The sequence below is a fragment of the Apteryx mantelli genome, chromosome 1, assembly GCF_036417845.1.
Source record: "Apteryx mantelli isolate bAptMan1 chromosome 1, bAptMan1.hap1, whole genome shotgun sequence".
Lineage (NCBI taxonomy): Eukaryota > Metazoa > Chordata > Aves > Apterygiformes > Apterygidae > Apteryx > Apteryx mantelli.
The window spans coordinates 85,189,655-85,203,462 of record NC_089978.1 but is presented as its reverse complement, the minus strand read 5'-3'; the positions used below and the strand labels follow the sequence as shown (position 1 = coordinate 85,203,462).

The window sequence follows — 13,808 nt, the reverse complement described above, 5'->3', positions numbered from 1 at the left end:
TTTGTTATCTATTAGCCTGCTGGGTTTTTAGGTGTGATGAAATAAACAGGTGTTTTTAACTGAATCAAAAATCAGCAAGTACAGATTAATGCTACATGACTGAATTTCAGTGATGCAAAAGCTGATTCAGTCATTTAATATCAAATACCTTTTTGTCCTCTCTTTTCCCATTACTATTTTTAATCATGTAAGTTTCATTCTATTTCCAAAAAAACCGAGGGTATAGAATATAAACACCTATGCGAGGTTTCGTCACTGAATCTGAAATTGCTTTACAAAGGACAGAAATATTATTACTTCTTTTGTAAAAAAAAGGAGAAGCTGAAGTAATGTGCCCAGTGACATCCAGTAGTCCAGAAAGTACAGTGTCAACTTCCTGAGTGTTAGGTCACACACACATCTTGGGAGACAAACTTGCTCTGTTTGGGAAAGAAAACCCACAACAGTAATGTGCTTTAAGGCTGTTAAATTCCAGTAAAATTTGTTGTTCAAGTCTGTTTTTGTAACAATTGTTTTTAAAATACCCTTCCTTTTTATCTTGTAAAATATGTTTTAACTTTCAAACCCAAGCTATAACAAGCCGAACAGTCTGCTATTCTCTTTCCAAAGAACTATATTTTTTCCTTTTCCTAAATCACAGTATAGTTTAGTGAACATCCCAAATACTTTTTCCTTGATGCTATTTCTACCGACTGGGGAGCTTGAATATCATCTTTCTCTAAATCTAAGTAATCAGAATTGCAAAGTCATTCATGCTGGAAGCCCCCTCTGGAGATCACTGAATCCAACCCACTAGTTCAAAGCAGGGTCAGCTAGAGCAGGATACTCAGGACCATGTCCAGTCAGATTTTGAATATCTCCAAGGATGGAGACTCCACAACCTCTCTGGGCAGCCTGCTCCAGTGTTCGATCATCCTTCCAGTAAAATTTTTATTACTTATGTTTATGTGGAATTACCCATATTTCAGTTTGTGCATCTTGTCATGTCACCAGCATCACTGAAAAGAGTCTGGCCCCATCCTCTTTACATCATCCCGTCAGATATTTACAAAATTTGATAAGATCACCCTAAGCCTTCTCTTCTCCAGGCTGAACAGTTCCAGCTCTCTCAGCCCCTCCTTGTGCATCATACTCTCCAGCCCCTTAATCACCTTCATGGTCCTTCACTGGACTTGCTCCAGCAGGTCCATGTCTTTCTTGTACTGGGAAGCCCAGACCTGAACACAATACTCCAGATGTGGCCTCACCAGGGCTGAGTAGAGAGGAAGGATTCCCTTCCTCGACCTGCTGGCAACAAGGTCACATTGCTGGCCCAGGACCCCCAGGTCCTTCTCAGCAAAGCTGCTTTCCAGAATGTCGGCCCAAGCCTGTACTGGTGCATGGGGTTATTTCTCCCTAGGTTCAGAACTTGGCATTTCCCTTTGTTGAACTTCACGAGGCTCCTGTCTCCCATTCCTCCAGTGTCAAGGTCCCTCTGAATTGCTGTGCAACCATCTGGTGTATCAGCCACTTTTCATGCTTTGTATCATCTACAAACTTACTGTGGGTGCACACTGTCACATTGTCCAGGTCACTAATGAAGCTCTTAAACAGTATTTACCTCAGTATCAACCCCTAGGGTAAACCGTTAGTGACTGGCTACCAGCTGGACTTCATGCCACTGATCACAATCCTTTGAGCCCAGATGCTATGGGAGTCAGTGTCAAAAGCCATACTACAGTTGAGATAAACAACATCCACGCCTCTCTCTGAGAGGATCCTCATTCACCAAGCCAGTGATTTCATTGTAGAAGGTTATCAGGTTGGTTATGCATGATTTTCCCTTCATAAATCCATGCTGATTACTCCCAATTTCCTTCTTGTCCTTAATAAGTCTGGAAATAGTTTCTAGTATTATTTGCTCCATCACCTTCCCAGGAATCGAGGTGATGCATGGCCTATGCTGACTGGCCTATAGTTCCCTGGATCCTCCTTCCTGTCATTCTTGAAGGTATGTGTGACATTGGCTTTCTTCTGGTCCCCAGGAGCCTCTCCCCCACCAATTGCTCTGATTTTTCAAAGATAATTGAAAGTGGCCTTGCAATGACATTGGCCAACTCCCCCAGCACTCATGGGCAAATCCCATCAAGGCCCATGGACTTGTATGGGTCCAATTTGTTAAAATGATCCCTAGGCTGATCCCCCTCTGCCAGGGGAAAGTTTTCCCTGCTTCTGGCTTTCTCACTGCTCTCAGGGTTTGGGATACCTGAAGGCCGGTGTCACGAGGAAAGCCTGAAGCAAAGCAGGCACTGAGTACCTCAGCCTTTTCTGTGTCCCTTTCATCTTTTCTTTAATCTCACAGCATTGTCCTGCAAGAGTTGCATATCTGGGCACCACAACTTTCAATTCCTCAGTGTCAACAGAACCCAGTTATACAAGCTTAGCTATGTTAGGGAAGCTGCTGACACATCACTGACTGCAAAACAGACATACACTAAACAGTTAAATGCTAGAACACCATATCTTACAACAAAGCAAACATCACACTTCATTTCTGTATCCAGTCATATAATGTCTGTTACTTTCCCTACACTAATAGATTTTTAGTAGTACAAGAATTCAGTAAACCTAAGTGTTGCCAATGGAACCATTCACATGCTTCGCTCTCAGAGTTATCTTGAAAGGGCTTTGCTGGTGAGATATTGCTCCTTTTTTATTTATATTTATTTGTTTATAAATATCAAAAGTACAGTGGGAGATTTACAAGCAAATGAGAATAGAAGGTACTTACCAGAAGATCTTAAGAACTAACCCTTGGTCATGTAATTCACAGATTCTGAGCAAAGAGCCCAATTTTCTGTTAAAGTCAATCTGTTTGTGATGAGGTTTGTAAATGTGCCTAGGAAATGTGGGTGAATGAAATAGAAGAACAGAAGTGTGTGAGAGGAAAAAGGTAACTGACTGAGCACCAAAGTTTGCAACACTTTCATTTTTTTTTCTAATTTTTTTTCTATTGTTGATGTTATTATTCCAGTGGGGAGGTGATTTACTTGTTTTGTATGTCTTAAGAAAGAAGTGTGCTTTAAAGAGGGCCCATCACACCATTTTTTCCAATGAAATATTTCACATACTCATACTCCTTCTGCAAGATATGTCTAATCAAATTGTGCATTTCAAATGAAAGCCATAAACTTCTGTGAAGTATAGCTGAGGTCTGTGAACATAATCTAAAACTCTTCAAAAGCAATGAAAACATTTGATTTGATTTTACTGCCTTAAACAGAATCTCAAGAGAGTTGACATTACCTCTGAAAAAATTAAGCAAAGTATATTGTATAATCAAATCCTTTTTTTTCCCCTAGTTTTGCTTTTGTCACCTAGAATGCAACAATCTAACAGGCCAGGTGCCTTTCAGGCACATTCAAGATAGGCAAAGTCATTTTTGAGGCATGAGGTAAAATGCCATTTTTCTTGAAAGAACTTAGGCCAAAAAAGCGGGTAGTTAATGTGCAAATCCACCAGAAAGTGTTTGTCTGAAAAACAACTAAGATATCATTTATGTTCTCTTGCAACTACATTGCCCCTGCTTCCCCATTTGATCTGATCTAAGTGCCTGCTGACAGGAGTCTCCAAAACACTTCCTTTTTACAAACATGTGACATTATAATGTGCCATACACCTCCTGTGACTTGAAGGCACTTAATACTTACAGAAACTCCTCAGCACTCATCTGATTACCTGACTGCAAGAAACCCTGAATATCCTATAACATATTCCCATGGATTTGCTTTGGCATATTGCCTGATGATTCCTGTACCAAAGGTGTGCAGCTGTGATCTTGCCACCATCTGGCTGTAGAGTGAGTCTTTTCCTTGTCAGCTGTCAGAGGGGGATGAATGGGAGGGAGTTCCCAGGCTGAATAGCAAGCGCCAGAAGATGGCTGCTGAGCCTATTCCAGCTGTTAACTCTGTCAGGAGCTTTTGCTGAATCTCCTCTGGTACTGATAACACAGAGCCCCAAAGCTTTCTTCATTTGGTGGGCTCATGTCAAGATTTACTTGTACTCTTGCCCTGGAGATCATCCTAATTGTGACTAATCAATCATATCTATATTCCCACATCCATCTAAACTCCACATTTTTCCAGCGTACAGTTTCCAGGCTGAACCTGGCAACCTTTTACTCTTCACATTAGTTTCAGCCTTATAGGTAAAATGTGCATTATAATCATATAAGGGGTTTTAAATGATTCCTGTGCACTTGTCAGTTTTCTTTGATATGTGTATTTATTAAGTGATTTTGTAAGGCAAGCAAAAATACAGTATGCGTGCGCACACACACACACACACACAACTGTGGGCAAAGTGGAAAGTTGTGGAAGCAAAAGCGAGAGATAATGAAACAGAAACAGCTCATGCAATGAATGTGAAAATATTGGCAGGATATTTAGAAATCTGTGAAGAATCTTATGTCCAAATCTTGTGTCCTTCTCTATGTGTAGTACTTTTTAGTACACATTCTGACTTTGGCCTATGTGCCGATAGACAAGGTTTTTCCCATCATCTGGGATGGTTTACTTAGTTCTGTATGTATATAGAGGAGACAGGTGAACTGAACTTCCCTACTCCCTGTACCACAGGGGGCAGGATAAAGACCAGGACTGTGTGACAAAAGTTAGATCAGTCCAGCCTGAGAGTAGGGATCCAGTGAACAAGACCAGGGGGCAAAGTGAGGAGACAGCAATCCCACCAAGGACTGAGCATTCCCTCGTCTGTGGAGTGGCAATTTCAAGTCCAAGCTGAAACAAGGGAGGGGAGGACAGGAGGAAGACCCATGCATTGACCTGAACACTGGTAATGCAGATTCCAGGACAGCAGGGGAGGGCAGCAGACCTCATTAGGGGCTTTTCTTGAATTGCCAGTTCTGGAGGCAGCTGAGATCTTAACAACCACTTCTTCTCAACCAACCTGAACAGCCTTCAACATCCAGGATAGTTCTCATGAGGCCTGAAACAGAGCTAACCCCCATGGAGGGCTCTGCTTTTGCAGTTGCAATACTACAAGTACCTGAATTACCACTTCAAGAGCTTGCCAGCCTCTCTCTTCATGGCCTTCAGGCGCATCCCTGTAAGCCAGTCAGCAGAGCTGAACTACCACTGGGGACACAGGTCATTAGTCATAGCCACGGTCATTGGACAGGAGCAAGTTATTTATCCTTCTAGCTTTCTTCCCCCTCCAGAGTGAGGCAGGCAGGGTAATGACAAGGGAAGTGCTGTCAAAGGCAGCTCAGCCAGCCCTGGGGTTGGGGACCCTGGAAATAGGGCCAGGGAGAGAAAGGAGGCTTTGATGCACTAGGAAAGTTGCTCTGAGGCACAGGGACCCTGTAGCTATTCCTGAAGCAGTGCAGCTTGCACACTTCTTTTCAGGGATCTGCCATAACGCATAGTCTAGACCCTGGCGAGAAAATTCACATGATTTAACAATTTTGCTTGAGGTTCAGGTAAGAAAACAGAACCCAGATCACAGGTAGTCTTTATTGCAAATATCTAAGTGAGCCTTCTCCCTTTCCCTTTCCTTTTGCCCTTTGGGCAAAATCAATGTCTTCCTCCATTTAAATATTATCATTTCACTATAGTGTTAACACCAAGGATATGTGTCAGTCACAGGAGGCAAAATTAATGGCACCAGAAAAACATAGTTACCCTACGGCTTAAAAATCAAGGTGCCATTTCTTGTTGGGGAGTGATGCCTTTCATTTAGTCTTTTTAAGGGATTTCTGTGGAGTGCATCAGCCTGACTCCCTAGGTATAATCATGTCCATTAAACAGAGAATCTCTTCTTCTTTAGAAATAGTCACCAAAAATCCACTGCACCACAGCCATTATGTCATTATTATGCTTACATCACCTTTATTATTCATCAATGACAATTGTACCCATTAAGCAAAAAAACAAAAACAAAAACAAAGAAACAAACACAAGGGCAGAGATCTCAAGGACCTCTGAAATACAGTAATTGTATGGTACTTTGCACTGATCCAATTTGCTGTAAAAATCAAATAAAACCAAAATTATTATTCTGCTTCATCAAGCTAAAACCAACTTCCTCTGAAAGTTCATCTGTCATGTATAATAACTTAGTTTGCTGAGCATACCATATCTACTGGTAGGAATGCAGCAACAGTTTTGGGCACATCCTGTAGCATCTGAGACTCAGAATAGTATTCAGTGGTATCAATATACATTTATGAACAGAATAAGGCTTAGAGACACAAAGGCATTTAAAGAAACAGAACCATATCTGCAAAGATATTTAGGTGTTTAAATCCTTTTTAGGAAACTCATTCCCACTGATATCACTGAGCCCAGATACCACCAAGGATCTGAGGAATATCTTTGAGCAATGCTTTTTATTGCAATAGTATCTATAGATTGGAGAAGGCTCTCTAAACTACATGCCCTACCCAAAGCAGAGGAAGAGATACAGGCTACACTGAATAGAATCAGCAGGTAAGCATTATAGATGGACGAGTGTCTTAAATCCTGTTTTTCTCCAATTCTGGCTGCCTATTTTCACAAATGCACATATAGGCACACACACAAATATCAATAAATGAAATGGCATCAAGAGAACCTTTCTCCCAAATGAAAAGCTGCTTCCTTCACTTGGATAACAAGACACATCTGAGCAAAAACCCAGCCTTATAACATGACCTTAAAATAAAAAGGGCACGTCAAATTAAAAAACTGAAGGCCCTTCTTCAAGAAAATACGACTGAAGACATACAAGACAAATACTCTGGTGACTGTCAGATCCAAAGTGAGATGTAGAAAGAAAACATCTCTGGAGTAAGTATAGCTAGAGCCATCTATATATATATACGTTGACATAGTCTGAAGTCAAACAGCAAGTAAAGAATTTTTGAAGAGATGTGTGAGGCTTCAGCTGTGAGACTATTGCTGAATGTAATGGGAGTCATGCCGGTAAAATCCTATCAATGCTTCATGAAAGGAGAATCCCTGCTAAGATGCATCTTTTGTGCATTAAAGTGCTTGTGAAAATTTTTGGATTGACATGCTTCAAGAATGAATGCCTTTGTCCATAGACTCAGCACTGGAAGAGGAAGACAAGTCTCAAACTACAACAGTCTGCACTTAGAATTACAGGATAGTCCATACGACATGTTCCTTCTTCCTTGCCTCTTTCTGCTAAGGCTGGTAACAGAAACATATGCTACTGTCAGCTCTGGGCTGCAATGGGATATTTGCACACAGGTTATCTAGTAGACACTGCACAAGCAAAATTTTCAGGTACTATTTCATTTCACTCCCCAAACCAAGAGATCAGAAATGAAAAGCTCTTTAAACAGTTGGCATGCTCCCGATTTACCCAAATAACCTGCACTAGTCTGTAAAGAGGATATAGCCGTAGCAGTCACAATGGATTGTATAAACCCGCTGGAGCTGGCTTTCACGTAGGCAGTTAGAGGGCTGCTACCAGTGTAGTCATAGCAGGCTGGAACTCACTGGAGGCCATTAACCTCAGGCATCATAGCTTGTGCTGAGCTCCCTGTCATCTCTGTGTGGCACGGAGCACCTCTGAGCAAATTGCTTGAAAGCTAGCTCAGATATTTCTGCATAGGCTTCAGTCACACTTGTGACTGAGTACAGCCAGTCCCAGAGCTAAAGCTTTGCATGTGTAAATGAGTCTGTGGAAATAAATTTGAAAACCAGTGAGCTAGATCCATAAACTTCCCATAGGAACCAGAAGCCTCAGCCCAAAGTTACTTTGTACTTTTGTTAACTTTGAAAATATTCAGATAAATGTTTTAATTCTTCCTGTGTCCATCAGATTAATTTTTTCTCTGAGCCTTCTTTTATGTTCTTTCAAATCTTTCCATCCCAAGTCATGACAAATACCTCATTGCAAGGCATTTCTTTCTGAAGTCTTCCTTCTTGCAATGCAATAGAGCAATGGGCAGTACTTGGGGAGATTGAATTGTATGCTTTTATTACAGCATGAAAAGATGCAGACATCTGCTTGCTGTCTTATCACAAAATATTGTTCACTGAAAGGACCAAATGGGAAGGAGGAGGCTTTCAGCCTGCTGGGAGCTGGTATCAGGGACACTCCTTGCACGTGATTCTGAGAAACTGCTCAGTTGCTTTGCACTGATGAAAACAGAGCTATCTGCTGCTGATCAGCATGTGAACTGCATAATCTGTGCAGACACTCCTTAATATGGTTAAGTAAAAGATAGTATTACCTCTCTAGTCATGAATTCCGCACTCCAGCATAGGGTCAAACTCCTCCTGGGTAATCTTATTTTTAATAAAATTTATGAATTCAGTGTAGCCAACTCATCTAAGAGACCACATGGAACCACAATGTGAAAAATGGGCACTGAGAAGAGAAGGAAAAAGGGAAAATATACTTAATGAAAAAAAGGTATTAATAATATTATTGAAATTCTGTTGACCTGGTCTAGGCTTCATTTTCAGCCAGAATGAACTGTCACAGTCTTCAGCTCTGCATGCTTGCCTTGAAAACATTCCTTTTCGGAAAAAAAAAAAAACCTAACTGCTGTTTTATTCCTTTTCCTCTTCATATTTCTTTCTTTGTTCCTTCTCTGTAGATCTGATCTTGTACCACAGTAATTCATGGAAGCTCAGTTATAATATCAATAAGCACAATCTCAAATACAGAGCTTGGTCAATGCCTCTCTCTATGGCCATGGTCTCAGAATTTATTTTAACTCTTTGTTATTCCTCTGAGCCTTGGGCATTCCCTTTATTTCACAGTTCTACCAGCCTTTCCTTTAATATCTTCATAATCTTCCTTGCTTTACTGTCAGAAGACATATGCAGGCATTCAAGAAAAAGAGCAGTTTGTCTGACTAGCATTACTGACTGGACAATGATTTATGGCTGCTAGAGAATTATACACCAGATGATATATGGGACACAGATGAACAATGGGATTTAGACTAATGGTATGGCTCAGGCATAAGGGCAAATGACAACAGAACTAGATGGCAGTCTGCAACTGATCAATCATGTATTCACCACAACTTGCACTAAAAACTTTCCTACTATTTTTAAACCTTTTGCCTATTTGGAGCTTCCTATTTTTGACCTCCTTATAGTTCAAGTCATTTCCATACAATCTATGTAAAATATAGCTTTGAAATTAATTCCACTCTCCTGACTCTCAGCTTCAATAATCCCGTCATCTGTTATGTCGTATATTTAGCTCAGGCTCCTATCCCTTTCCCTTATCAAATCTCCTTTCCCTCTGGGAATCTCTTTCCCACATCCTGAATACCAAAGAGGGTCTACATCTTTTAACTGCAAGTCCTCCTTAAAGCACTTCTCTGTCTCTTTCATCAGCAATTTATCAGCCATCAATTCTTCCTATATATAAAATGGCTGGAGAAATGGGAGAGGGAATGAGAGCTCTTGCCCAGACTAGAAGAGCAGCATCTTATAAACTAAAATAAGCATCTTATAAACTAACTTTTTTTTTTTTTAATCTATACCAAATCACTTGTTGTAAGGAAATTGTCAACGCTTTGATGCGGGATGCTCATTGCATTACTGAAAGGAGCATAACATGACTTTCACATAGTCTCAAGGCTCTGCTGACATAAAGCACGTCGCAAGGTCAGGGAGTATTGTGCTTTCCAGATTCTATCACCAGTAGTCCTGTGGAGCAGGATTCTACTACAAAGTCGTCCAAATGAGACTACATTCACATTAAGGAGCTAATTGGCCTGAATAAATGCGGCAGGATCTGACCATAATTATTTAGAATTTTGAATAAGTCCACTAAGTTTTTCTCCTATAGAAAAAAGTTAAAATCTGTTTTTAACAGATTGTGTGTGCTTTATGCCACACAAAACACACCTCAAAACTGTGACAAAACCAACATTCTCAGGGATATGGAGCCAAAGAGCTGCAAAATTCTCCTAGATGCTTATTTTTAGGATGGCTATTCTAACCAGACCAACCAAAGGATTTTAACACCTCAGACTGCTCCATCTGATGAGATATTACTGTCAGGAAAAGAAAATTGCTGCAGTCTGAAACTCTTATGTGGAGTGGCCCCATGTGCATTTCAGTTTGGGCACGTGTATGTGCATGTGTTTATGCATAGGCAATAGGCAACATTCACAGCTGGCAAAAAAAGAGTATTTATACTACTACAGGTTTGGCCCCATACATGTAATTTGCATGCATCTCTTCAACAAGATGAGATGTTGCTTTAAATCGCAGTGTGAGTGTTTAAAGCAACATTCATGACAAACTTTTACTGCTATCTTATTTATTATTTAGGACTAATTCTGTATTTGACATGATAAACATCACAAGAAGAAAGAACAGTCCTGGTAAGGCAGTTTTAGTTCTTGCCTAAGAAGACAAAAAGACAGCACATATTGGGAATGTAGTCATTAGAGACAGGCTAACGTGAGTATTGATCTGGTAAAGTTTAATCCTGGGTTTTTCCTGACTAACTGTGTTGGTTTAAGGAAAGAATTTAGCCTCTTCTCAACTGTATTTCCCCAAGCACAAGAGCAATGGAGATAACACATAGACATGCTCCCGGGATGGAAGAAGCATGAATTTGTTCATGCAGTGTGTATCAATTGAGTATCAATTACTATCCTTTAAGGGAAAGTTTCTGCAATTTAGCTAGTCTCAGACATGCCCAGTTGCTTCTGCACATTCCTGGGATCCGGAGAGGCAAAAATATACAAATAGGTGTTATTAGCTTTCAGATGAGAGCGTCCTACCACTACTGTCCTTCTCCAGACAGCCAACTGTTTACTACAGCCAATAAAGAGCTTAGTCCCGTAACAGGTAGAAGCAGCTGCAGTGTCTGACGTTTTGGTGCATAAACACCCAGGTCCTTGTGGAGGAATCTCAAGGACCTTACACAGTCCATGGGCAGAGCATGATGGTGAGGTACTATTTGCAGAGAGAAAATAATGAGCAATGAGCTTGTTGGGGGCCCTTCTGAAACTCTGCTTCTCAGTAAGGTTTAGGTACCTCATTCAGGATCCACAGCCCAAAATGTTCTCCTCTGAATCAACACATACGATCTGATTTTGAAAGAACAAACAAGATTTTCAGCCTTTTCTTCTAAAGCACAGCCAACTTTGTAGCCAATAACACAAATGTTTAGAAAAGTCAAACAGAAAAAGTCCTTTCTAGGATTTTCTATGCCTACCTCAGACTGAAGGGATGCAAAGCTTCACCTTCCAGGCCACAATGCTATGGGTTTCCTGGGAACAGGGGAGGGAAATCTGCCTACTCTCTCCTATTCAGAGGTGATTGTTTTCATCGTAAAGTACAACTATCGTCACTTTTTAAAATACTTAGTAGGTGTGAATGGCCTTCAGGGGCACTGAATCCAGGAGGCTGAGCAGCAAAGCATTTAGGATACAGCATTTGGAGAAAGAGAGAGAAGGTGAACTCATGCAAATTTGTAACCTAGTATTTGGGGCAATTATCAGAAAGAGGGAGAGAAATGCTGGCTCCCAGTGTCTGCTCTTACAACTTTTTTCCCTAGCAGTTACATCAGCTACCTCTAAAATGTAACGGTTACAATAGTCACATCCCAATGGTCAAGACTCATGGCTCTTCACTCCTAGACAATCAACTACATCACAAGGCTAAAAAGCTATGTTCTCATTGTATTTTCTCCCTGGCCTAATGATGTTTGAATTCTTTGCTGAAAAATGAGCCACTCAGGATCTTTTATAGTCCTTTGGACTATAGGCAGGCCACTCTTTTTTTTTTTCTTTTTTTTTTTTGAGTGATCACAGGTTCACCTTGAGAGAAACCCCATTCCTGTTGAATATAAGGCAGGATCAGAAATACCTGGTCCCTAAAAGGAAGACAAGTGGAGGGATGCCTAGTCAGAGAGCCTGCTTTTGGTTTAGGCATAAGCTAGGTGCTAACCTGCGTAAGCCTGGGGCAGTTCTGGGCAGACTCAGGAGCAGAACTGAAAGAATCTAGAGAACCTGAAAATAAAACAGCAAGGTGATTCCAGCATTACACAGTAGGGGGATGGGGAATTTCCATGTTTTTTTGTCTGAGGACCTATACTCCATCTAAGTCTCATTTTAAAAGCTTCAATATTTTGTCGATTCATGGAGCCTTTACGTTTCCACTCTTCACAGCTTTTGACATATAACCATGGCATAAGAAGTAATCAATGTGTCTTCATGCCTTTGCAATACCTGAGGATTGCTAGCAGCTGGCACAAATTAGATCAACCACTGAGCTTCTGTAATTTTTCCCTTATGAGTAACTGAGTACTTGGTGACTGGCTCTTCTCCCTCATGAACTGTACTGCTCAGAACCTGCATGCTTTCCAGAATCTGAATCTTCAAATTTCTGTATATATTAAATTTTAACCATGGATCTGATGTTTATGAAATTAACAGATCAACACGCACACTAAGTATTGTGCACCCTTCATCTTTGGGTGTCAGACCCTGTACTACCCTGTCTGTATCACTTTGGAAGCTCTTTTCTTCAAATTTTTAAATCACTCCTTTCTATGAAAGATTGTGAAATGCATATTTGGGAGTTGAACCATCAAACATATATTTTCTGATGACTTAATCAGAGATTTATATTCATATTTCCAGAGGAAAAAAAAAGATAATGAATCTGTCTAATATAGATGTAAGTTTCTGCTTTCTATATACATATTCCTAGGTACTATATCACTTTATGTAATAGATTTATAGTTTACATATAGCTTGTGTATATTTATAGTAAATTAAGTGTACATGTTTTTATATATTTTATATATAAACAGCTTGTTTTCTAAGCCAGCCAAAACACAAGAAGACATTTAATGAGTGACTCCAGAGCATCAACTTCAACAGTATGAAATATTTAAATCTAAACAGGACACTGGATATGATGAAAATAAAACAAATTAGAACTAGATCAGAACAGCAGTGTCCTCTGCTTTAATATCAAAGGTCTTTAGATTTTCAGTGACATTTGTTTTTCATAAATTCCCTTGAAAGTTTATGCAGCAGCAGATCAACATTCCATGATAACAGCCAAATCCATTGATATCTCTTAATTAAATCACTGATTCTGAATAAAGGCAATACACCAGTAGGATCACCGTGGCTATTCGTTTAAATAAAAGGAGACCAGGAACGGATCCATGGTCTTAAGGCCAAGTGGCACTGATTGCCTTGTGTTCATACTGCTGACTGCTCGCACCCTTCCTGATTTGCTTCGGAGGGGGCTGGCTGCAGGAAGCTCAGGAAGAGATCTGAGGAATGAACAAATGGTTAAGCAGTATAGATAGTCAGGGGGTCTGTTTGAGCTTGCTGTCTGGCTCCTTTTATGTAGAAGTCTACACATAACCTAACTGCAACCCACGCAACTCCCCTAGCCTCCTGATTTCTGGGAAATAATCTGAAATCAAAGATAGGCAGAAAAATAGGTTCCATAGCCATCTTTATCAGGAATTTTAAAAGAAGCACAGTTAAAAGGTTCCTTGCATAATTGCAGTAAAGAGGTTCATGCATGAAAATGTGCATGCCTACAGCAGGGGCTGAATATAATTTCCTTGGCTATATTCTTGCAGTTAAAGAAAAATAAAACCATACTAAACGAAACCAGTATTCTGTTAGTAAGGTATCCTTGTGTGGTGTTAAATTGTGCAGCAAGATATGCGTATCCAGCTTCATCTGAAAGCAGCATAAAGTTGCAGGTGTGTTTCAAGGCAGAAACTTAGTCTACCTCCCTAGGGACAGATGCTCACACATCTCAAGCAACTTACGTTTAGGGAGTGTG

General features: G+C 40.4%; 1 protein-coding gene across 1 annotated transcript in view; it reads right to left on the bottom strand.

Annotated features, from left to right (window-relative positions):
* Positions 1-13,808, bottom strand: part of GLRA2 (glycine receptor alpha 2) — a 128,449-nt gene that overhangs the window by 107,089 nt on the left and 7,552 nt on the right. The window lies entirely within an intron of this gene.